The sequence below is a fragment of the Lissotriton helveticus genome, chromosome 9 (genome assembly GCF_964261635.1).
Source record: "Lissotriton helveticus chromosome 9, aLisHel1.1, whole genome shotgun sequence".
NCBI classification, from domain to species: domain Eukaryota; kingdom Metazoa; phylum Chordata; class Amphibia; order Caudata; family Salamandridae; genus Lissotriton; species Lissotriton helveticus.
The window spans coordinates 1,018,761,788-1,018,785,893 of NC_136070.1; positions in this window are offsets into that span (position 1 = coordinate 1,018,761,788).

Consider the following 24,106-nt stretch of genomic DNA (forward strand, 5'->3'; position numbering starts at 1 on the left):
CAAGTTCAGGGAGCACAGGGGCCGCACCCTCCAGAGCGTCTGGCCAACCCAACATCATCCGTCCTGTGATACAGGGAGACAGCACCAACCATTGGTAATCCCCTCTGTGCACCCCGGTGTAGGGTGGTGGATTATAGTATGCAAAGCTGACCTCTCTACGTTGGTGTGCAGGATAACCGCTACCATTGACTGCACCAAGGTGCACAAGGCGGGCTTCTCACATAGGTCAGCAACGTGTCTCCATGCGACCTGCCAGACTTCACCACCAGGTACCGGCAATCATCACACATCAATGTCTCCCGCCATGGATCATCGTCTCCACAGCTATCCACATCCCACTCCAGGCCACAGATGCAGGTCCAGAGAGGGACCCAGGAACTAGATGCAGGTCCACTAAGGGAACCAGGAACCAGGCACAGGTCCAGTGAGGGATCCAGGAATCAGACGCAGGTCCAGCAAGAGATCCAGGAACCAGACGCAGCTCCAGCGCGGGATCCAGGAACCAGACGCAGGTCCAGAGAGGGATCCAGGAACCAGACGCAGGTCCAGCAAAAGATCCAGGAACCAGACGCAGGCCCAGCGGGGGATACAGGAATCAGACGCAGGTTCAGTGATAGATCCAGACTCTCATCCTGGTCAACCAGGATGTTGGGTGACTTGAGGGGGTTGTTGATGTGTGCTGCACTTGGCCCTGGCTGTTTAAATCTGCATTTGAACTTTTTTTTGTACATCTTTTATGTTGGAGGTGGACTGAAAGGCTAAATCCACACTTGCTGCTTAGCGTGCCTTTTTCTATTGCTAAGCGCAGTATTCCGCCCACTATCACGAGTTTCATTAACATCATCGCGCTAATGTTAGTGGCAGTTTTCCCTGAATCTATCGCCTGTCAGCAACACGTTGGTAATACGTCGCTAACAGGGTGATAACTTGCAGGGTTCAGCGGCGATGAAAAAACTATCGCTAACCTAGGTTAGTGATAGTTATCGTCATTTCTTGCTAATATGCCCCCATTACTCTTAGGTCCATTTAGAGAAAAATCTTTCGTTGAGAAGGAAATTGAAGGATCACCACATTAAAAAAATCTAAAGAAATTTTCAAAATTGTTAAAACATTTTTTAATTCAGATGCAGCTTCCGGGATGTCAACAACCCTCTCCCGACTCATGTGACAAGCTGGTGGTGCAATTTCATGGTAAAATTACCACTATTCAAGCAAGCCTGTTGAGTGTTTCTCAGGCTGCTGACTTTTCTAGGGAGGTGTCTTACTCCAGCGGGATCACCTCCAAGATGCCTACCTTCCTTTTTTCCATACATTTCGACGGGCAAATCTTTGCTGGCTATCAAGTGTCTAAAGTATGGATCCGCAGCCTATCCTTGTCTGCCCAGGTTACTTGCCAAAGTGGCTCAGGCTATTATCCCCATTGTAGATAGAGTTTTGAATGTGTCACTATTTTCAGGAAGGGTGCCTACCAAAAAGAAACATGACAACATTCTACCTCTACTTAAAATGCCATCAGCTGATCCTAAAGTCCAAGCCAACCACAGGCCTATCTTTCTTCTTCCGGCATTTTCAAAAGTATTTGAAAAACATGTTAACTCCCATATTTCAGGGTACCTTGAAAGTCACAATCTTCTGCATCCTAGTCAGTTTGAGTTTAGAGCAAACTGCAGTATGGAAACAGCTCTACTAGAATTAACTGACTACATTAATGACAGGCTAGATCATTAATTAATTAATTGTGGGTTTCTAACACGCTAGAATCGACTCCCGATGGACTATCTCTGCGCTATAGACCGCTGGGGAACCCGTCCTGGCTTTCCCTGTGAGATGGTCCCTACTGGGTATCTCCAAGGTGAAACCAGGCATCCCCGGCGTATGTGTGGGGTTGTTGTGGAGATGAGGCAAGCTAATGCCCAGAGTTGCCGAGTGTGATCCCTAGTTAGAGTAGGCACTGAGGCGAGAATTATCGAGTCCGCTGACCCTGGTCCAAGACCCTGCCGCGTCGGGAATTGAACCCTGGTCCCGGGCCGTCCTCTGCTCCCGGGTCTGCGCCCTCTAACCAGTGAGCCACACCACTCCAATAATAGGGGCAAGGACATTCTCATTATGTTGGATTTATCAGTGGTCTTCGATACGGTCCCCCATGAAAGATTGCTGGTAGGCTTGGGCGGAGAACTCTGCTCTGCCACCGGAGTGTGCAGAGATTTCCCTAATCCGTGCTCTGCTGAGAACGCGGATTAGGGAAAAAACTCTGACTCCGCAGAGGAGAGGAGTTAGCCAACCCCCTGCTAAATTGGCCCCAGCCTCCACCCCGCTAATAAAATAATAGTAACAAGTTAATTTAAAAGAAATAAGTCACTTACCTGCATTGAAGCGTCCCCGGGCTGCCCTCCTCCTCGTCGCCATACATCTTGCACAAAATGCGCATGCATGTGCATTTATCACAAAGAAATACCCATGCAGACACATGCGCGCGCATGCATGCATGTGCAGTTTTTGCAAGATGTACGCGACGATGAGGGCAGCACAAGGATGCCGCAATACAGGTAAGTGTCTTTTTATTTCTTTTAAATGAACTTGTTACTATTATTTTATTAGGGGGTGGAGGCGGGTGGTGGAGCAGAGCGGAGTTCCACTGAGTTTTCCCCCAACTCCGTGAACCTCCAAGTAGTTCCACTCCGCCAGCTCCGCCTGGGGTTAATTGCTGCCCCATCTGCAGTCCATTGGGATTGGAGGTCTGGCTTTCAAGTGGATGACTTCCTCTTTGGACAACAGAAGCCAAGACGTATTTATCCTCTCGCTTGCATCCCCAATTTGGAAGGTAACAGTTGTAATACCTCAGGGCTCGGCCTTCCTACACCTCTGGCCAGCCTTGGGGCTAAAATTATATCATACACAAATGATACTCAACTGCTTTTTACTTGTGAAAACGGGGCACAATTTGTTGAAGGAGTTATAAATCCTGCCACACTAACATGTTCAGTTGGCTGTCCCTCAATAACTAAAATGCAATCTAGATAAAACTGAGATTGTGCTTTTTGGCTCTACCCCACTTGAGGTTTGGAGGTCCTCAGGGTATCCCCCATCTGGCACTCATCAGAGCTCAGTAAACAATCTAGCTCTGGCGGGCCCTTGTTCTGGGCTCCAATGCAATTTGAAAAAACTCTTACCTCGCCTATCTGTCGAAACTAGGAAAACTGTTATCCAGGCCCTGATTACTTCCAGGCTCGACTATGGAAATGTACGATATCTGGGTCTTCCTGGCTAACTTCTGAGTCATCTGCTGATGCCAAAATAATCCTCAATCTTGCTCCAAAAACCCATATGACTCCGCATTTGAAAGCGCTCCACTGGCTCGCCATCGAAAAGAGGATTCTTTTTAAGACACTGTTTCTAGCTCATAAAGCCCTTCATTAGAATGGAGCAGTGCACCTGAGGAGGATTTGTGCTTCCGGTCCTCCCAGGGCTTTACAATCACCGCATGGCCATCTAGTTAACATTCCTAAAATTTGTCAGGCGAGAATTGGAGGAAGATCCTTTTCTCTAGAACTGTGTGCTATCGCAGGGTATCCAGTTTTCAGAAAGAGGCTAAAAACATGGCTTTTCGAGCAAGTAGCTTATAACGATCAACATTAGTCTGCAGGTAACTTTACTCTATAGCACCGGGACACTGCCTGGAGTATGCATACGCTCTACAAATACCTTTTCATTTCATTTAATTTAATTTCAAAGGCTACTTTATTTAGTCAGAAATACAATTCACAACACTAGGTGCTTATATCTACACATGTGCCTATCTTATCGCTCGTGTGCATAGTTTTCTGATGAGAGTACAGACAATTATCCATGCATAGTTAAACATTTTAGATGTAGGTGTTGGAATTGCAAGGTAGAGTGGCTGAAAATGTGGAAAATATTCTATAAAGGTGGCAGTGCAAAGAAAATGAAGGAAGGGCACAGGAAGGGACATGCAAATATAAAATGAAAAAAGGTAAGTCAGGTTCAGCTTATAAAAGTTACACTTATATTTACTCAAGTGGTATTATACCTCAAACAGTCTCAAATGTACTCTAGACTAGGGTTGGGTGTAAATTGCGTGACTCTGTATAGCGTAATCACGCAAAATGACCCTAAAATTCAGCATTTAGAGTAATTTTGTAAGCACAAAAATCTCTCCCTCACATCCATAATGGATGCAAGGATGCATTTTGTGCTAAGAAATAGTGCTAAATGCAACAGAAAATGAACACCGAGCATGAGAAGCACTTGCTAAATATGACTTGGGGTAGGAATCCTCCCGACTTCCTCCCAGCATTTAGCGCTATTTTCCTGGCATAAAATGGACACGCAAATGCATTTTGCGATAAGAAATAGTGCTGCATGCAACAGAACAAAAATGTGTGCCCCTAAATTACCCTTAATTACGTGAGCGGGCTTAATCAGATTATTATTGGTAATTCTGTGTCAAAGAGTAATGAGGAATTATCAAAATTACTCCGACGTAATAAAAATTCAGTCAAGGCCTACTCTAGATCAGCACTGCAGTGAGTCACACAACATACATGGACACTCAGTAATAAAAGGAAATCACATAGAAATCAATTGATGTCGGGGAATATCACTATCAGCAGATAAACAACAAAAAAATGGTCAACCTTAACCCCTTGCATGCGTTGGACAGCCCCCCGCCGTCCGACGTGTGCGTCGAACTGCGCATGCGAGGAATTTTGCTGCACCGCGGCAAAATTCCATCCAAGAGGTTAAACACTACCGACCCCCAAACAAATACCATTGGAAAAATGTGAAAACATGAGAAATTGAGTTTATACAATTAATGAAAAATAAAAACAGGTCAGATAACTTTAGATAGTGCAAATTCCCTAACAAAGCGGTACACTAGAGATGCACATAATTACAAAACAAAAATGTAAATTAGTAACAAAATATAAAAATACGCAACTTACATAACACGCTCATGAATACATCATTACACATTACACATCCTACTAAACACACAAGCACAACAACACAAAACAAAGCAAATACATATGTAAATAACAAAAATATAGCCACAAATGTATTGAAGACAAAAATGTCCACTATGTATACTATGTATGTAAAGTTAAAAATATAGACAACAATATCTACAGAAGATCCCAACATCTATTATACACTATGTCAATTTTAAAATATATATTACCTTTAAAATAATGTTAGTTTAAAAAAAAGATCATTTTAATTTTAAATATGTTTTTAAAAGTATAATTTACAAAATCAAATAAAAATATACAATTTGAAATAATTGCAATATACATATAAAAAAATAATCATGATTTAAAATATAAACAATAAAAAATACTTTCAAAACTTAGGGCAGGTTAGGATGCTCGACAGGCTGTCGGTGGTCCCACAATAGGCATTGGGATGTGACTGCCACCACGGCAGCCGCAATGCCTATGTTTTGCATTGTGGTTGTTGCTGGCTGCATCACCCACTTCAATGCAAAAAAGGGACACTGTACACATCCCTGCACTACGTGGCAGGCCCCATGCGGTGCCTGTTACATGGTGCAGGGATCTCAGTGCCTACAGCTTAAGGCCAGAGTGGAAGGGGGGCGCGCTATGTGCCCCCAAATTCCCATTCTGCCTGCTTGTTCATGGAGCGGGTTAACCACCATGAACAGGTGGGCAGAAAGGGACATTGTAATCCCTATGGAGGTGTCTGGTAGCCACCACCACCATTGTAGGGAATATGAGGGCCTCCAACACACCGGCAAACTTAAGGAGCCCGTCAGATGCGTGGCGGTCGGGGTTGCCGACCGCCATCCTTCCACCTGCTATTGTAACCTGACAGGCGGAAAACATGTTGACGATGGCAGTGATGGTTGCACAGTCATCGTAATCGGCCCCTTAATTATAATAATAAACAGTAAATATTTTTTTTAATGCATAAACAGAAATTGAAATCACTACAAATTACATGGAATGCTAAAAAATGTATTAACACTAAAATACCTTTTAAATCAGAAAGAAATTATATATATATATATATACCTCTATATATATATATATAATTACAAGTTGTTAATCTATCTAATAGAATCTTGACGACATCAGAACAAAAACTTTTACAAAGGGGCCTCAATTTCTGCCCCACAAATGGATTTGACTTAGCAGAAACTAGAGTGGATCTATACAAATTTGTTCGTAAAATCAAGTTAGCAAAATTGTTTGCAGAGAATCCCAAAATGGCAAAACACACAATTAATCCGGAGGTGCCGGTAACGGAACTAAGTGCTAGGGACACGGAAAGTTTTATTACACTCATGGAACTAGACCAAGATCCGGAACAAGAGAGAAATAGCATAGGATCATACATGGTCCAAATCGGTGCTGGGAGCAGTAAGAAAAAACCGAAATCCAGATTCTATCCGCAGCTAACCCCAGGAAACAAAATCGATTTGTTCCATGACTGTGTGATCAAAGAGCTGTATAAACTGAATTATCCCAAAATAAAAGACAATCTTAACCCAGAGGAACGCAAGGCGTTACACAATCTTCAAAATGATCTTTCCATTGAGATAAAAATGGCAGACAAAGGCGGTAATGTCATAATTTTGGACAAAGAGGCCTACATGCGTGAAGCATATTCCCAATTGAGAAATAGGGAATATTATGAGAAAATGAAAACAAATCCCACGAAGAAATGGAAAGAGGATCTGGACACAAAGTTGGATCACTGGCTGCATCGAAACTTACTAAATGATGATGAAGTGAAGTATTTAAAGGTAGAACATCCCAAAATGGCCACAATATACTTCCTCCACAAGATCCACAAGCACCCCACTAAACCACCAGGGAGGCCCATAATATCAGCGAAGGGAGCACTATTGGAGCCTATGGTCAACTATTTAGATGTATATTTGCTACCATATGTGAAGGGACTCACATCATATATACAGGACACAGGCGATCTGTTGAGGCGCCTACAGGAAACACTGTGGCAACCTAATTACAAACTTATCACTATGGACGTGGTGTCCTTATACTCAAACATCAGTAATGACATTGGTCTTAGTGCTTGTGAACATTTTCTATCAGAAAGAAGCATACAGTATTCCGAACACAATCAGATGCTAATACAAATGATCCAACTCTGTCTAGAACAGAATATATTCTTGTTTGGAGATGACCTGTTTAGACAGACAAAAGGGACGGCGATGGGCTTTTCTTTCAGCCCTTCGTACGCATGTTTGACAATGGGACTTTGGGAAATGACATGGGCTTGGAGGCATGAAAATGACCGGTTTGTAAATAAGACAATCGCATGGCTGAGGTACATAGACGATTTACTTTTGATTTGGGATGGTACCAGAGATGAGTTTTCTGAATACTTTGAGATATTGAATAACTCAAATTACAATTTAAAATTTACTTTTGATATCAGTGAGGAACAGGTCATCTTCCTGGACACGGAGATATACATCCGGGACAATGAAGTACAAACCACCCTACACGGCAAGTGTACCGCTACTAACGCTGTGCTACATGCTGAAAGCTTTCACCAAAACAGCTTGATCAATAACATTCCTTTTGGTGAGTTCCTGAGGATTAAAAGAATTTGTTCCAAAAAAGAAGAATGTGACAAACATCAACAAAATGCAGTACAACGTTTTAAAAAACGAAAATACAAGATGGGAAATATTGAAAAATCATTAAAAAGAACGGAAATAATGCAGAGACATGACTTGTTGAAAGAAAAAATACCTGAGACTGAGGAAAATAAAATTCGCATGATAACAACCTACTCCACAGCCAATCACCAACTAATGAGGATTATGCGTAAAAACTGGCATATTCTACATATGGATGAAACAACGGCAAAAATAGTGGGGGATCATCCAAACATAACTTATCGATGAGCAACAAACTTAAGGGACAAATTGGTGCATAGTCACTTTCAGCCACCAAAGAAACGAGATGATTGGCTGAAACCAAAAGGATTTTTCAAGTGTGCAACTTGCAAGGTATGTGCCATTGCTCAAAACACCAAAGAAATACAAATGGCAAATAATCGCATGTGGAAGATTCAGCAATTGATCAACTGCAAAAGCCAATTCGTGATTTATATCATAGAATGTCCTTGCTCGCTAAAATATGTGGGCAGCACGAAATGCGAGTTGAAGAAACGCATTTTGGAGCATGTCAGAGCCACTATCAATACAGACAGAGCTAATGCAATAGCCAAACATATGGAGAAAGAACACTCGAGCAATTGGAAAGAACTAAAATTTTATGCTGTGGAATCGGTTGGGATGCACCCCAGAGGGGGGGGATCGTGAAAAAATCCTCAGGCAGAAAGAATCAAAGCACATTATCAATTTTCGTACTTTAACCCCGTATGGGCTGAACCAGGACGAGGAGTTACATTATCATCTTTAAAAAACTGATAACTGAAAAACATGTTGAGGGCAAATACTGGACTTCTGTTATAGAACTGTATCAAGTTTTAAATTCACTTTTTGGAATAGGGTGGACACTGAATGATAAATTAAATAAGGGTTGGGAATAAGAAAGGGAATGCGCTTTTTTGAATAACTAATGGGGATCATTATAATCAAACACCCACTAGAGGGTAACAATAGAATGATATAAAATTCCCCACAGTACTTTACTTAAATTGGAATACGACTATAATGTGTGATACACCCACTGGAGGGTGAGAGAATGTGATAAACTGCGGTGAGCGATATTTGAAACCACTAGATGGCGTGTGCCCAATAACTAAATGAGGGATGATAATAATTGTACCTCTACAATGGGTAAATCTATAGAGATCATGATCAAACAAAGTGAGTTGTAACTTACCGTTTAATCCATCTTTAATCACTTAGTCAAATTGTGTGTAAATGCGTCCCTTCTAGGAATAACTATGAGTACCATAATGCACAGGGAGGATGAACAGGATGTGATGTCACATGAAACTGTTAAGGTTTTTTTTTTAAATGTCACGAAAAAATTGTGGTTCCATGTCAGTCTCGTGAGCAAGGTCTTGGTTAAGACTGAAACGCGTAGAGTTGCTGCTGGCTGAGCTGTTATGATTAAAGAAATCTAACCACTGATTTGGGAGTAATCGCTGTTTGTGAAATATTGAGTCTGGAGTGCACGAGCAAAATTCTCCGCGGAGAAAACAGTAATGCATATATATATATATATATTCCCAACACACAGTTTACCAGCCGTTGCTCCACTCTGTTACGGGTGCTTCCTCGGCGTGCGGTGAAATGCGCAATTATATTCCACAACACCAGTTACTCAATCCCAGGAACCGCTTACAATCGGGTACACTCAAGAGCCATCAAGGGGGTCAAAGCATAAAAATACATTTATTTAATACGTTTCTGCAATAGTTGACAAATGCGTTTCAGCATTTCCGCTTTCGTCAGTGTCACCAACAACTTTACTCATTGGTGTTTAAATAAAACAGTGATCATAAAACATAGACATAGAAAGTGTTGTGTGCAACTTAATCAAAATAAAAAATGGACTTAACCATGGCGGCCATCTTACAGTGGACCCGATCGGATCCTAACCAATGTTATTTTGTTTATGTTTCATTTGATCATGATTACATATTCCTATATTGAATTCATATATGGATTTATAAAACGGCAACATTCTAGTTATTGTTATTTTACAATTGATCACAAATATAATTCATATTGTATTAAATGCATACCATATATGAAAATATGGATATCTTCTGCACTAAATATATATTCAGAAAAATAAAAACATTTTGTATTCTCACTAGTAGCTGTTATTGTTCTACAGCTAACTGCTTATTGACCGCTCGGTCTTTAATTACGCCCTGGGTGGGCTAATATTACTAAAAAGCAGATTTGACTTGGAAGAAAACATATTACTTATGTATGATATTTCTTTTTTCATTATCTTTCACAGGGAGGCAGGATCAACTTTAGATCTGAAACTGTGTTACAGTATGAAGTCAGAATCTCCAATCCCAGTGTGAGATTATATGAAGTACTCATCCCACATGGACCCACATTTCTTCCTCATTATTGAGCCCTTTAGGTACCTTTGTTTGCAATTTGATGATATATCTAGAATCTAATGTACGTAGTTTTTTCACGTTATCTCCCCCTCTTTCGGATTTGACAATCTGATCCAAACAGAAAAAGGTAAGGCGGCTACTGTTACTGTCGTGTTCTTTCTCAAAGTGGCGTGCGACAAGGTAATTATGATCTTTATTGTAATGGCCCTGAGATGTTCAAGAATTCTTTTTTTGGTGGGATGGACCGTACTTCCCACATATTTTTTGCCACAAGGACAGATCAAGCAGCAGACTGTGTGATCTGAATTGCAATTGAGGAGTTTGGTGATCGGCACTTTTGCTGTTTTCCCGGGGACCATATACTCTTTGACTTTATGGCTGTGTCTACACGCTTTACACTTCATACAAGGGAAAAATCCTGTTACTGCTATTGATTTCTTCTTTCTGGGCTAATAATGGCTGTTCACCAAATGGTCCCTTAAAGTATTTCCTCTCCTGTATGTTACTAAGGGATGTTCAGGTAGCATCTTTCCCACTACACTCTCCGATTTGATTACCTTCCAGTTTTATCTCAGGATCTGGCAAATTTCTGAGGATTTTTCAGTGAAAGTAGTGGTTAGTCTGATGTTTTTATCCTCAGTCTTGATTTTGTCCCTGAGTAATAAACTTCGTTCTGTTTCGTTGCATCTCCGTTCCGCTTTATCAAGAAAGCCAGTGCAATACCCTCTCTTTCGGAATCTATCCTTGGCCTGAGGTATTGCCCTGTCACACACCTTGTTGTTGAACAATTCCGTTTCATTCTTAAAAATTCACCTACATGGATGTTGCTCACCAGATCGTTAATATTCAGGGCTTTAATGAAGTTTTTTAGCTTCGCTCTTTGGACCACGCCACAAGATGAAAAGATCATCTATGTATCGCGTCCAAAGAGCGATATTTTCCATCCATTTCTCGTTGGAACCCGCCCAGGCCACGTGCTTCTCCCACCAGCCAACGAATACATTTGCATAACTTCGGGCGAAGCACGTGCCTATTGCGGTGCCCTGCTTCTGTAGGTACAGTTGCCCTGAAAAAACAAAGATGTTATTGTATAGACAAAACTTAGCAAGTTCCATCAACATTTGATTATGTTTCCGAAATTTTAAAGGTCTTTTGTTTAGAAAGAAAGTCATGGCAGATAAGCCTTTCTCGTGGTCAAAACATGTATAGAGACTTGTAATGTCTAAAGTTTATTAGGAGCATGTCCGGTTCCCAGCATGTCCCATCGATAATGCGTAAAATCTTTAGTATCTCGATATAGATCGATGTATTTTCTAAAAGGCTATTTTTCGATGATACAATTGGCATGTCTGGTGGCCATGTCTTGCTCTTGTGTACTTTAGCTTTACTTTGTAGCTTGTTTCCGGTCCAGGGAAGACATGGCTTGGCAGTTCGGGCTGGACTGTTCCCATGAGGCACAGGGTCAGACTGATTTGCATATAGCCATGTCTGAACTGGGGTGGCAGAGTGGGCTAAAGAACGGTGATGGATTAAACCCAGATCTTTTGACTGGGTGTTAGTGTTTGATTGATTCAGATGCTCCGTCCATCACCTCCCCCTTTTATACCGCTTTTGGCCGCCATAAGTGTGGCAGGGTATGCTCAGACGTGAGTCCCTTGCTCACTTTGCCACTGGATTCAAGCAAGCCGGGCTGAAGACGGCTGGAATGCCAGAAACCGGCGAAGCTTGTTTCCGGTCCAGGGAAGACATGGCTTGGCAGTTCGGCCTGGACTGTTCCCATGAGGCACAGGGTCAGACTGATTTGCATATAGCCATGTCTGAACTGGGGTGGCAGAGGGGGCTAAAGAACGGTGGTGGATTAAACCCAGATCTTTTGACTGGGTGTGAGTGTTTGATTGATTCAGATGCTCCGTCCATCACCTCCCCCTTTTGTACCGCTTTTGGCCGCCATAAGTGTGGCAGGGTATGCTCAGACGTGAGTCCCTTCCTCACTTTGCCACTGGATTCAAGCAAGCCGGGCTGAAGACAGCTGGAATGCCAGAAACCGGTCCTCGGAAGCTTGTTTCCGGTCAAGGGAAGACATGGCTTGGCAGTTCGGGCTGGACTGTTCCCATGAGGCACAGGGTCAGACTGATTTGCATATAGCCATGTCTGAACTGGGGTGGCAGAGTGGGCTAAAGAACGGTGATGGATTAAACCCAGATCTTTTGACTGGGTGTTAGTGTTTGATTGATTCAGATGCTCCGTCCATCACCTCCCCCTTTTGTACCGCTTTTGGCCGCCATAAGTGTGGCAGGGTATGCTCAGACGTGAGTCCCTTGCTCACTTTGCCACTGGATTCAAGCAAGCCGGGCTGAAGACGGCTGGAATGCCAGAATCCGGCGAAGCTTGTTTCCGGTCCAGGGAAGACATGGCTTGGCAGTTCGAGCTGGACTGTTCCCATGAGGCACAGGGTCAGACTGATTTGCATATAGCCATGTCTGAACTGGGGTGGCAGAGTGGGCTAAAGAACGGTGATGGATTAAACCCAGATCTTTTGACTGGGTGTGAGTGTTTGATTGATTCAGATGCTCCGTCCATCACCTCCCCCTTTTGTACCGCTTTTGGCTGCCATAAGTGTGGCAGGGTATGCTCAGACGTGAGTCCCTTGCTCACTTTGCCACTGGATTCAAGCAAGCCGGGCTGAAGACGGCTGGAATGCCAGAAACCGGTCCTCGAAAGCTTGTTTCCGGTCCAGGGAAGACATGGCTTGGCAGTTCGGGCTGGACTGTTCCCATGAGGCACAGGGTCAGACTGATTTGCATATAGCCATGTCTGACCTGGGGTGGCAGAGTGGGCTAAAGAACGGTGATGGATTAAACCCAGATCTTTTGACTGGGTGTGAGTGTTTGATTGATTCAGATGCTCCGTCCATCACAGCCCCTTTTGTACCGCTTGTGTACTTTAGGCAAGTGATAGAACGTGGCTAATTCTGGATGATCACATTTCAGAAAATAACAGTCCTCTTGATCCAGCTTTCTTTCATCTCCATTTGGTTATTAGTTCCATGAATTCTGCAACGCTGTTCAGATATTTTTGCCTGTTTATTCGTATATAATGTTCCTTTTTGTTTAACTGAGATAAAGCTTCATCTTCATATTGTGATTTGTTTAGGACCACCACATTCCCCCCTTTATCTGAGGGTGTTATGATCACCGTATCATCTTCTTTGAGTTTCTTTATTGCATCCCATTGATCTTTCGTTAGATTTCTTTTTTTTTCATTGAATTTTTTGGTTTGGAGTCTTTTCAGGTCCTCTATAACTATTTCTTGGAATGTGTCAATGGCATCATAAGGTGTTCTGGGTATTATTTTAGACTTCCTTTTCAAATTGCTCTAGCAGCTTTTTTAGGTTTAAAGTATTTTATTTGAAGACAGTACAAACAAATGAAAACAGTTGTCTCAAAGTGTCAGTGCCATGGTATCGCTATACAGGAGCGCAACGAGCGTGCAAAGCTCTGCTATTGCGATGTCCATCAGAGCATGGCGCTGGGTGTGTATACGGCAACAACACCTTAAAAACAAACAACCCCATTCCAAACTCCCCCCCATCCCTCCCCCTCCGGTTCTCCCCTACCCTCCCCCCGTACCGTGCCAAAGTCACCTTCCCGTGTCGCCCTTCTCAGTTCGCCCTTCCCTCCCTTCCGACCACAATCTCAGACTCATTGATCAGTTGGAGTCGCCGGAGACGTTAATCTCAACAATTGGAGATATCGTGGGCACGTGAGTTCTCTAAATTCTGTTACTAGTAAGGAGTGGAATGGCTGCCACAGGTCATGAAACTTCTCCATCTCTCCCGCCACCATAAGCGACAACTTCTCCATCCCCAATACATGCCACAACCTGTGCAACCAACCTGTAGTAGAGGGGAGCGTGGTGGTGCGCCAGTGAATGAGTATGTTCTGAACAGCAGAGCCCAGTGCAATTGCTATCTGCCTACCCCTGCGAGATTTTAAGGGGTACATCAGCCCGTTGGGCAAGCCCAACAGGATATACGCTGGGAAGCGCGGCAGTTCAATGTCAAAGCGTGAGTCAATCTCGTCCAAGACCTCCTTCCAGTAGGGGCACAGTAGGGGGCAATCCCATAGAACATATGTAAGTGTGCCTATCTGCCCACATTCCCGCCAACAAGTGTTCATAATGTTATGGTTCATTTCATGCAGTCTCTCCGGTGTGTAATACCAGTATGTGGATACCTTAGTGAACGTTTCGGTGAGTCCGATGTGATACGCGGAATGTCGTGCCCGGTAGGAAATGTGGTCCCATTCTGTGTGACTGAGGGCCCTCCCCAGTTCTCGTTCCCAGCGTTCCCGTCCCGGGTTATAAATATGAAAGGAGGAAGACTGCAGGAGCTTATATAGGTCCGAGATGAGTTTCGAGTCCGAGGTGCGCGTCACGAGCCACTTCTCATAAGGTGTGAGCTTTCTGTCTGCCGAGTCGCGCACCTGCGGCTGAAGTGCCCAATGACGCACTTGCATATACCGCATCCTTTCGGTCTCGGGTAGGAGGTATTCTCGCCTGAGATCTTGAAACGAGATGACTCCGTCCGGCCCATATACGTGGAACAGCGCACTGCATCTTGCAGTTCGCCAATGCGCGAAAGCTCCGGGCTCCATCCCGGGATGGAAGTCTGGGTTCCCAATCAGTGGCGTGAACGGCGAGGGGAAGGTAGTGAGATCATGCGCAACATTAGTGGCGTCCCACACCCTCATCGGAACCCGCATGACGAAGGACGCATACAGATTGGGGGGACGGTGAGACCTGTGCAGGAAGGGCACCTCTTGCAAGGGCCGGCCCGCAACTGCTTGATCCTGAAAAAGCCAGTGCTTATCTGACTCCCACCTGCTCCACTCCACGAGATAACGTAGTTGTGCCGCTTGGAAATACTTATGAAGATCCGGTATGCCCAGTCCTCCCGCCTCAGGGGCTAGTGTGGATAAGGCTCTCTTGAGTCTGGGCTTGCGGCCCTGCCAGACGAAGCACGCAAGGTCAGCTTGCGTCTGTCGGATCCATCCTTTTGGGGGTTGGAGCGGCAGAGCGCGGAATAGATATAGCACCTGCGGCAGAAGCGTCATCTTCACTGCGGCTATTCTGCCCAGCCAAGACAGCGTGCCCTTGTTCCATCGGGCTAACTCCTCTTTGATTTTCTTACCTAAGACCGCGTAGTTGGCGGCCACCATAGTAGGTAGGGAGGGTGCCAATAGTATGCTCAGGTATGGCACTAGGTCCCTGGACCAGTGCATGGGGAAGAGGCCCTGCAATTCGATTCTCGTGGCGGCAGTCAGCGAAACATCAAGGGCCGCAGATTTCCCCATGTTCATCCTGCGGCCAGCTACAGCGGCGAAATCCTCCAGCTCAGTGATACAAGCAGGGAGTGCCCTTTGTGGGTCAGCCAGCGTTAATATAATGTCATCTGCATAGAGGCTAATGGTGTGCGTATATCTCCCCATCCGTATGCCAGTCACATTCGGATTTTGGCGTATCCTTTGGGCAAAGGGCTCCATATAGAGAGCAAAGAGCAGTGGTGGTAATGGGCACCCCTGTCTGGTTCCCCACTCTATTGCAAACTTCTGAGAGCTACAGCCGTTCACCCGTACCACCGCAGACGGAAATCTGTAGCAGTTGAATACTAGTGTGCGAAATTTCTCCCCTATGCCCACCTTCGACAGAACTTTCTCCAAGTAGGGCCAATGCACCCGGTCGAAGGCCTTCTCCGCGTCGATTGCTAATAGCATCCTCTCCCCGGGGATTCGGGAGGCCTTCTCCAGAATATGAACCACTCTCTTAGTATTGTCCACCGTTTGCCTCCCGGGGATAAACCCCGCTTGGTCCGGGTCTACCAATCCCGGCAGATGAGGCGCCAGACAGGCCGCCAGGATCCCAGTGTACAATTTAAGGTCGACGTTCAGAAGGGAAATCGGCCCGTAGGAGCCGCACTGAGTCCGATCCTTCCCCGGCTTGGGGATAACCGACACCGTTGCCTGAAGCAGATCCGGGGGGATAGCTCCAGGCGTGCAGAATGAATTAAAGAGGCGCGTAAGGAGAGGTGCTAACTCAGGGCAGAACGTTTTACAAAAAAGGGACGTGTAACCGTCGGGGCCCGGAGCTTTCCCGTGTTTGAGCCTGGAGATGGCCGTGATCACCTCCTCAATTCGAATGTCCCGTTCCAGATGTTCCGCCTGTTCCGGGGCGAGGGAAGGAAGGTCAACTGAGTCTAGATACTCTGCTTCCGCCTGTGCCGAAGGGGGCTCACCCGTATACAGTTCGGCATAGAATCGGCGGAAGCCCTCTGCTATCTGGGTATCCTCCGTGGCTGTTACCCCAGCGGAGATCGATAGCTCCTTCACCAAGTGTTTTTGCTGCGCTACTCGAAGCTTGTTCACCAGGAGTCGGCCGCATCTATCTCCGCCCGTGTAGTACGCATGTTTCAGGCGTAACGCAGCGTATTCCGCCCTGTCCATGTCTAACGCTGACAGGAGTTTTCTTGCGGCCTTAAGTTGCTTCCAGACTCTGGGAGCCTCGGTTCTTTGATGTACTTGTTGTAACTCGCGCACCTTACTGGTGAGTTCGTCCCTCTTTTGCTGCCGGGCCCTGTTCTCCGCCGAGGAGATGGCAATGAATTCACCTCGAAGCACCGCCTTCAGCGCAGCCCACTGTGTCGCCCGGGCGGTGTCGGCGTTATCATTGTGCGTCTGGTAATCGCGGATCGCCTCCTGTATGTGTTTCACCACCGCCTTCTGATGCAAAAGAGTGTCTCTAAGGTGCCACACCCCACGCGAGGGGGACGTCGGTGGTAGCCAGAAGCTGCCCGTAATGGGGGCATGATCCGACAGCGAGAGAACCCCTATGTCTGAAGCTATGGCTAGGTCATAGACCGGCCCTGTGACCAGAAGGTGGTCCAGTCTCGCGTAGGTCTTATGTGCATGCGAGTAATAGGAGTAGGCCCAGGCGGTAGGATGGAGGTGGCGCCAGAGATTGCGCAGATCTAGGTCGTCCAGTTGGGCCTTGCCCGACTGCGAGATCTCTCCCGAGGGTATCTCTGCGCCGATCTATCCACGGACGAATCGAAGACCATATTCAGGTCCCCTCCTATGATCATGTGTCTATCTGGGGTGGCCGCGATATCCACCAAGGCCGAGTGAAGGAATCTCTCCTGATGTTCGTTGGGGCTATATATCGAGCCGATGGTAAACACCAGACTCCCCTGTTTAACCCTGTAAGCAAGGAGCGTCCCTTTCTGTTCTGCCACTTTGTGTAGGACCTCCCCTCTAAATGTTCTGGACACCAGGATCGCCACCCCCGCCGTCTTGGTGGTGTTGGAGGAGAAAAGGTGCGTTGGGAATTTCGGGGACCTCATCCTCTGGCAATCCCTGGCCAAAAGGTGCGTCTCCTGCAAAAGACAGATATCAGCCTGCGTGTGTTCTAGCAGGGACAACACTGCTCTCCTTTTGACAGGGTTGTTCAGCCCCTTCACATTAAGTGTGACGACCTTGAGGGCTGTCATCGATGCGGGTAAGAGCACAGCTCAATCAGCAAGACATGGTCCGGGAGGGGCAGTGTCAGTGCAAGTAGTGATTCAGATTCAGATTCAGATTCAGATTAGCTTTATTCGATTTTAATTTAAAAATCATAAAAGCAGCTACAATACAAAAATACATACCTTAACATTTCATTACAAAGTTAATATCAACTATTAAAGCAGGATTAAATGGATATGACGGATGAGCTAATCAATAACAGCTCTAAAAGAAACAAGAAGGGTCATGCATACAGTGCCACAAAATAGCTAATGTACAGGGGAAGAACATCGGGCAAACCTATGTCGGCACTTTACTTGTTAATTGCATACAACCGTATCAATTGAGCTGGTACTCATGAGTGGCCTCTTAAAATTTGGTTATCAGAAAATAAAATTTTTAAGCCATGGTTCAAATCTGTTAAAGGCTAGATGGTTAGTGGCGCTAGATGCACAGGGTCCCCTTCCCCAGGGGTTGTATTTCTTAGCCATTAATCTGGGTAACGGAATGTGTGGGATACTTGGGTAGAAGTCATGCAAGTCACAAATGCAAATGGGGCCATCTCCTTTGTTGGGCAGGCAGGATCGTAAGTATGGGGTGGTGTTCTTATTCTTAAATTTAATTAACACCAGGTCCCCAGAGGTGTTTTTGGGCAGCGTACCTATCCACCCCACCCTCCTGACGCTCAGGATTCCACCGTCTAGATCAGGTGGCAAAGGTCTATTGTTCTGTAACCAAAAAATAGCCTTATTTAGCAGGTCCTGGTATGTTTCGTGTTTTCCCTGGCTAAGTAGGGGAACCCCAGAGAGGACAGTCACGTATGGGGCGGCTTCAGGAGGTAAGCTAATTTTTACTGGAACGGCTCTGGCCACTTTGTAATTAGTTAACAGAGGTTTCAATGCCACTTTGGGTCCTGTTGCAGTAGGTAAATTAAGAGGTAGTATGTTGGTGTGGGCATTCTTACATGTAATTGACTTAAACTTTACAGGGGTGGTGGGAGGATTAGGATAAGCGGGTGTTACCAACTTATTGGTTGGTGAGGAATTCCTTTTGATTTGTTTCTCAATGCTAGCCAGCCTGTCCCCCAAGTCATTAAGTTTTGTTACCAAAGGTGATATGACAGATAGAAACAGTTGCTCAAGCTGAGCCAGCAAAGTCAGTTGGGAGAACGGTACAGGATCATCTATTTTGTCCACATCCATATCCGCCATTGGTGTGGTTGGATTAGAGGGGGAAGATGTGGGGCTGGTGCATAACTTTAGAGTTTTTGGTTGTTTCTCATTGACATTTGCCCCATCATATTTCCTTTTAATATTGGGACCCCGAGACAGAGCAAAGGACTCAATTTTGTCATTGTTTAAAGGTAAAGGTTGCTCCCGCGGAGTGCCATTTAAATTGTCAGATTTATTGCTCATATTTGGGGGGGGTGATTCATCCAGGACATACTTGGTGCCACACAGGGCATTGAGCTCCTCCAAAACGGACATGTTTAGTATACAAACCCTCGAAAAAGCGACAATAAGCAGTACAGAGCAAGTCAGTACGTAAAGTGCGTCTCTATACCTCATCCAATGGAAAGGTCAGGTGGAGTAGCCCGTCCCGGCCTCTTCTGGCCTCTGAGGGCCTTAGAGGGCCCGCCCTTTGCCCAAGCTTCGCCCGCCGCCGCCCGCGCGCGTCCCGCGGGCCAGAAATGAGACGTTGAATATATCCTCCCCGGTGTCGAAGGGGTGGGGCTGCCGGTCCTCTCCTCGCAGCCTCCTGGGACAGGTAGTCCCGCTGCGTCCCCGCTCTCCCCAAACAGCACAGCACACAGGGCCGATGCGTCTCCCCTCACACAGGGCCGATGCGTCTCCCCAAGGTGCGGTCTCCTTTCTTGCCCCCTCTGTTGCCTGACATCGTGAGAGTGGGGAGGTGCGGCAGGTGGCACGACACCCATAAATATCCGTGCGACGTGTGGCAGTGCCAGGGGGCGAGACGTCTTGCAGGGTCTGGGCTCAACGGCACTCCAACGGGTATCACCGCCTAGTCTCACCCCAATCTGCGGGCTCCCAGGACACCAAGAGTGCCGTCGCGAGGGGGGTGATCGCGGACCACTTCCAGTATGGGCCGCAGCAACAGCGCCGCGGAGCGAGAGGAGAGTCCGCGCGGCGCCGGCGGCAAGGTGATCTACACCCTTACGGCGGGCCAATCAAAGCATGTTCAGGCCACCAAATGCTCTCCTAGGCCGACACTCCGGTAGCGCCGCACCTGCTGGAGACGGGGTGGCGCCCCACAGTTCGAGGGTGAGTGGCGCCACGGGCCGGTCCCCTTCCAAGTCACCGTCGACCTCATCAATCGCTGTGCCTTGTGATGTGGGGCCCAGGGGCGCCCCGCAGTCTTGAGGGGTCACCAGGGGAACCCCCGCCTCAGTAGCTGGGTAGCGGCGCCGTGGGGGAGGACAAGCAGCCAAAGGCCTACATCCGGTTGAGGCCACGGGCTCGCGTAGCGACCCTACGCCGCGCTGCTGCGCAGCCCCCGTGCTCCGTGTAGACGACTACCAGGGACCGGGTCCAGGGTGAAGGCCGGCTGCCGTGCCTCTATATGCTGCGGTACGTGCAGGCGCACCCGGAGGGACGCTCACTCGTTCTCTCTCCCCGTGCGGGACTTCTGAAGGGGGGCTGGGAGATGGTGTGCAGTCGCAGGCCCTCTGGCCGGTCCGGTCCCCGGTCTGGCGTAGCGGCCCTTCGCCGGCTCCTCCCCCGACTCACTCAGGCTTGAGCGTCGCACGCTCCGCTCTCCGCTTCTGCCGCCGGACCTCACAGGGGGCCCGTGCGTGCGGTCGTCCTCTTCCTCCAGGCCCCCGTTGCGTCACCAATTCCGCCCTCGCCAGCTCCGGCAGGTGGCGGCCTCAGTTCCTCCGGCTCTCGGTCGGCTCCCCAGCCGTCTCCCGCTCCGGGTACACTCCGGCGCTTCTCCGCAGGCGCTGCAGGGCTGCGCTGAGCTCCGAGCGGCGCCGCTATGTGCTCCTCTGCTCCTAGCTTCAAACTTCGCTCGATCGGGGGGAGATCAGCGATATATAACGGTGCAAGGGCCCCGGGATCACGGGAGCTCACGGACAGACCTTCCTCTCAGCCCGCCATCTTGGCCACGCCCCCTCTAGCAGCTTTTTTGACTGATGCCTTTTTCTTAAAGCATTTGTGTAGCGTTACTTTCCAAATGTCCTTCCTCCTCATTCATCTCATTAAAAAGCTGAATAGTTTCTAGATCCGATCCTACTAATTGGTCAAATAATTCTTTGTCTTCCCGCGTTTGTATTTTACACTTTGCAGGATGTAGTACATGCAATTTCATCAGTTTGACTTTGCGAATAAACAGATACAAGTCAATGCGCATTTGTGTGTAATCGTAGGCTGGTGTTGGGCAAAATGTCAGGCCCAGTTGGCTCTTGAGTGCACCCGATTGTAAGCGGTTCCTGGGATTGAGTAACTGGTGTTGTGGAATAAATATATATATATGTCGCCGGGTCCCCGTGGATTTACGTACCTGGATGTGGTGGTTGTGCAGTTACAGGGGACGCGAGGAGATCTTTGGCTGTGGCAGGCAGTGCGGGGCACGAGGAGTATGCTGCCTCACAGTACTGTTATCCCCGCAGAAAACGTGGCGATCCTGGCAGAACATTGCATGCTGGGACCAGTAGTTCCTACCCACAACGGAGAAACCCGAGCAGGTGACACTGATTACAGCCAGGGGGTGGAGCTAACCTGAGTATTCACCTGAACACGGCGGGGCAGAACTGTTGAGCGGCGCATTTACCTCCCGTATCACAAGCTGGGCGCTGAGGAGGCCACACGGCGGAAATGCATACGCCCACCCGCGCTACTGTGCTTTGCTGCATTAAAGCTTCTCTGATGTGTTCCACCCAAGTGGCCTCAGGCTTTCTTTTTGGGAAGGTGTTTTGGACATATTTTGCACTATTTGCCAGTTTAGTGCTACTGGGGCTCCTGCACACTTGTTGGCTTGATCGTTTCTGGCAGCGATGTGCTCCGGTGCATCTTTTCTTCGACTCCGAGGTATCGGAATGCATCAAGCCCACCACTACAAACAGGAGGGATAGACGCGGTGGCGGAGTCACTGAACTCTGCTCTGGGCTCAGCGCACTGTCGCACGGGTCCCCGTGGATTTACGTACCTGGATGTGGTGGTTGTGCAGTTACGGGGGACGCGAGGAGATCTTTGGCTGTGGCAGGCAGTGCGGGACACGAGGAGTATGCTGCCTCACAGTACTGTTATCCCCGCAGAAAACGTGGCGATCCTGGCAGAACATTGCATGCTGGGACCAGTAGTTCCTATCCACAATGGAGAAACCCGAGCAGGTGACACTGATTACAGCCAGGGGGTGGAGCTAACCTGAGTATTCACCTGAACACGGCGGGGCAGAACTGTTGAGCGGCGCATTTACCTCCCGTATCACAAGCTGGGCGCTGAGGAGGCCACACGGCCGAAATGAATACGCCCACCCGCGCTACTGTGCTTTGCTGCATTAAAGCTTCTCTGATGTGTTCCCCCCAAGTGGCCTCAGACTTTCTTTTTGGGAAGGTGTTTTGGACATATTTTGCACTATTTGCCAGTTTAGTGCTACTGGGGCTCCTGCACACTTGTTGGCTTGATCGTTTCTGGCAGCGATGTGCTCTGGCGCATCTTTTCTTCGACTCCGAGGTATCGGAATGCATCAAGCCCACCACTACAAACAGGAGGGATAGACGCGGTGGCGGAGTAACTGAACTCTGCTCTGGGCTCGGCGCACTGTCGCACGGGTCCCCGTGGATTTACGTACCTGGATGTGGTGGTTGTGCAGTTATGGGGGACGCGAGGAGATCTTTGGCTGTGGCAGGCAGTGCGGGACACGAGGAGTATGCTGCCTCACAGTACTGTTATCCCCGCAGAAAACGTGGCGATCCTGGCAGAACATTGCATGCTGTGACCAGTAGTTCCTATCCACAATGGAGAAACCTGAGCAGGTGACACTGATTACAGCCAGGGGGTGGAGCTAATCTGAGTATTCACCTGAACACGGCGGGGCAGAACTGTTGAGCGGCGCATTTACCTCCCGTATCACAAGCTGGGCGCTGAGGAGGCCACACGGCCGAAATGCATACGCCCACCCGCGCTACTGTGCTTTGCTGCATTAAAGCTTCTCTGATGTGTTCCCCTCAAGTGGCCTGAGACTTTCTTTTTGGGAAGGTGTTTTGGACATATATATATGTTTGCACTGTGGATGAGACACGCAAAAACTCCTGCACTACAAGAACCATCGGGCCATAGTTATGGCCACGCCCACTGAGGCGGGGATTATCAGAGACTAATGCAGGCATTAAAAGACTGGTTTCATTCACGTAAGTCCTCAACCCTTTGAAGAAGTGTGTCAGAGAGCACGAAACGCGTCAGGGCTGGACATTATTTTTGTGAGGCAGCAAGCTGTTCCTGCGCTGTTTGCATCATCATTAAAATGGCAAAATCGAATTTTCCTGTTTGTGGCTCCCTCATTCCAGGCAAGCTTTGTGAGTTTGATATATATATATATATATATATATATATATATATATATATATATATATATATCTTTTTTTTTTTTTTTAGAACAACTTCAAATCAAATAAAAAAATTTTTTGGGAGGGGTAAAATTCACTACTCCTACTCCATTCCGAGAGTCCGTAGGGAAAGTATTGGGCTTCAGTGGGTAATTTAATATTTGCACTCCACCGAAAGCAACAGTAGTAAAAGTGCTGGACGTTGAAGCGGTCACATTTACTATTTCCACGTAATTAGTGGTAATGAAAATATTGAACTTTTGAGGGGTAGATTTGTTATTACCACTCCAATGTAGGCAACACTAGGGAAAGTATTTGGACTCTGGAGGGGTCATATTTACTATATCAATTCCAACATGAGCAACAATAGAAAAAGTGGCGAGGCATAAAAGCTTCTTTGATTTTGCCTGAGTGAGAGAGCAAAGTGAGTGAATGAAACCTCTACAGGTAGGTGCAAGAGTTCCTGAACCACGGCAATTTTGGAAAAAACAAAGTGAAATGGAGCATTTGCCATCACAATGTTCTAAAACACTGACTAAAAAAATCTAGAAGTGTTTTAGAAGAGGTTAATGATTAAATATTTCAAGACTATTGTGGGCTGCCAGGCACATACCACATCGAAGTTGAGATTTAACCTTCGACAAAACCTGTTGAAAAAGTAATGGCATAAGAATTGATTTTCACCATAAAGTCTCTTAAAGCTGGGATCAATAGCTATCTCTTCCAGGCAGTTATGCGTCACATCTTTTTTCAAAATATGTATAGCATCTTTCTTCACTTTTACTTCCAGTCTCTTTCATGAAGATTCTGTGTTATGTATTATGACTGAGAACCGACTGGGAAGAGGCAGGGTGAACAAATAAGTCCCAAAACTAACAATCACATCACACAGACGACAGTGCTAAACTTG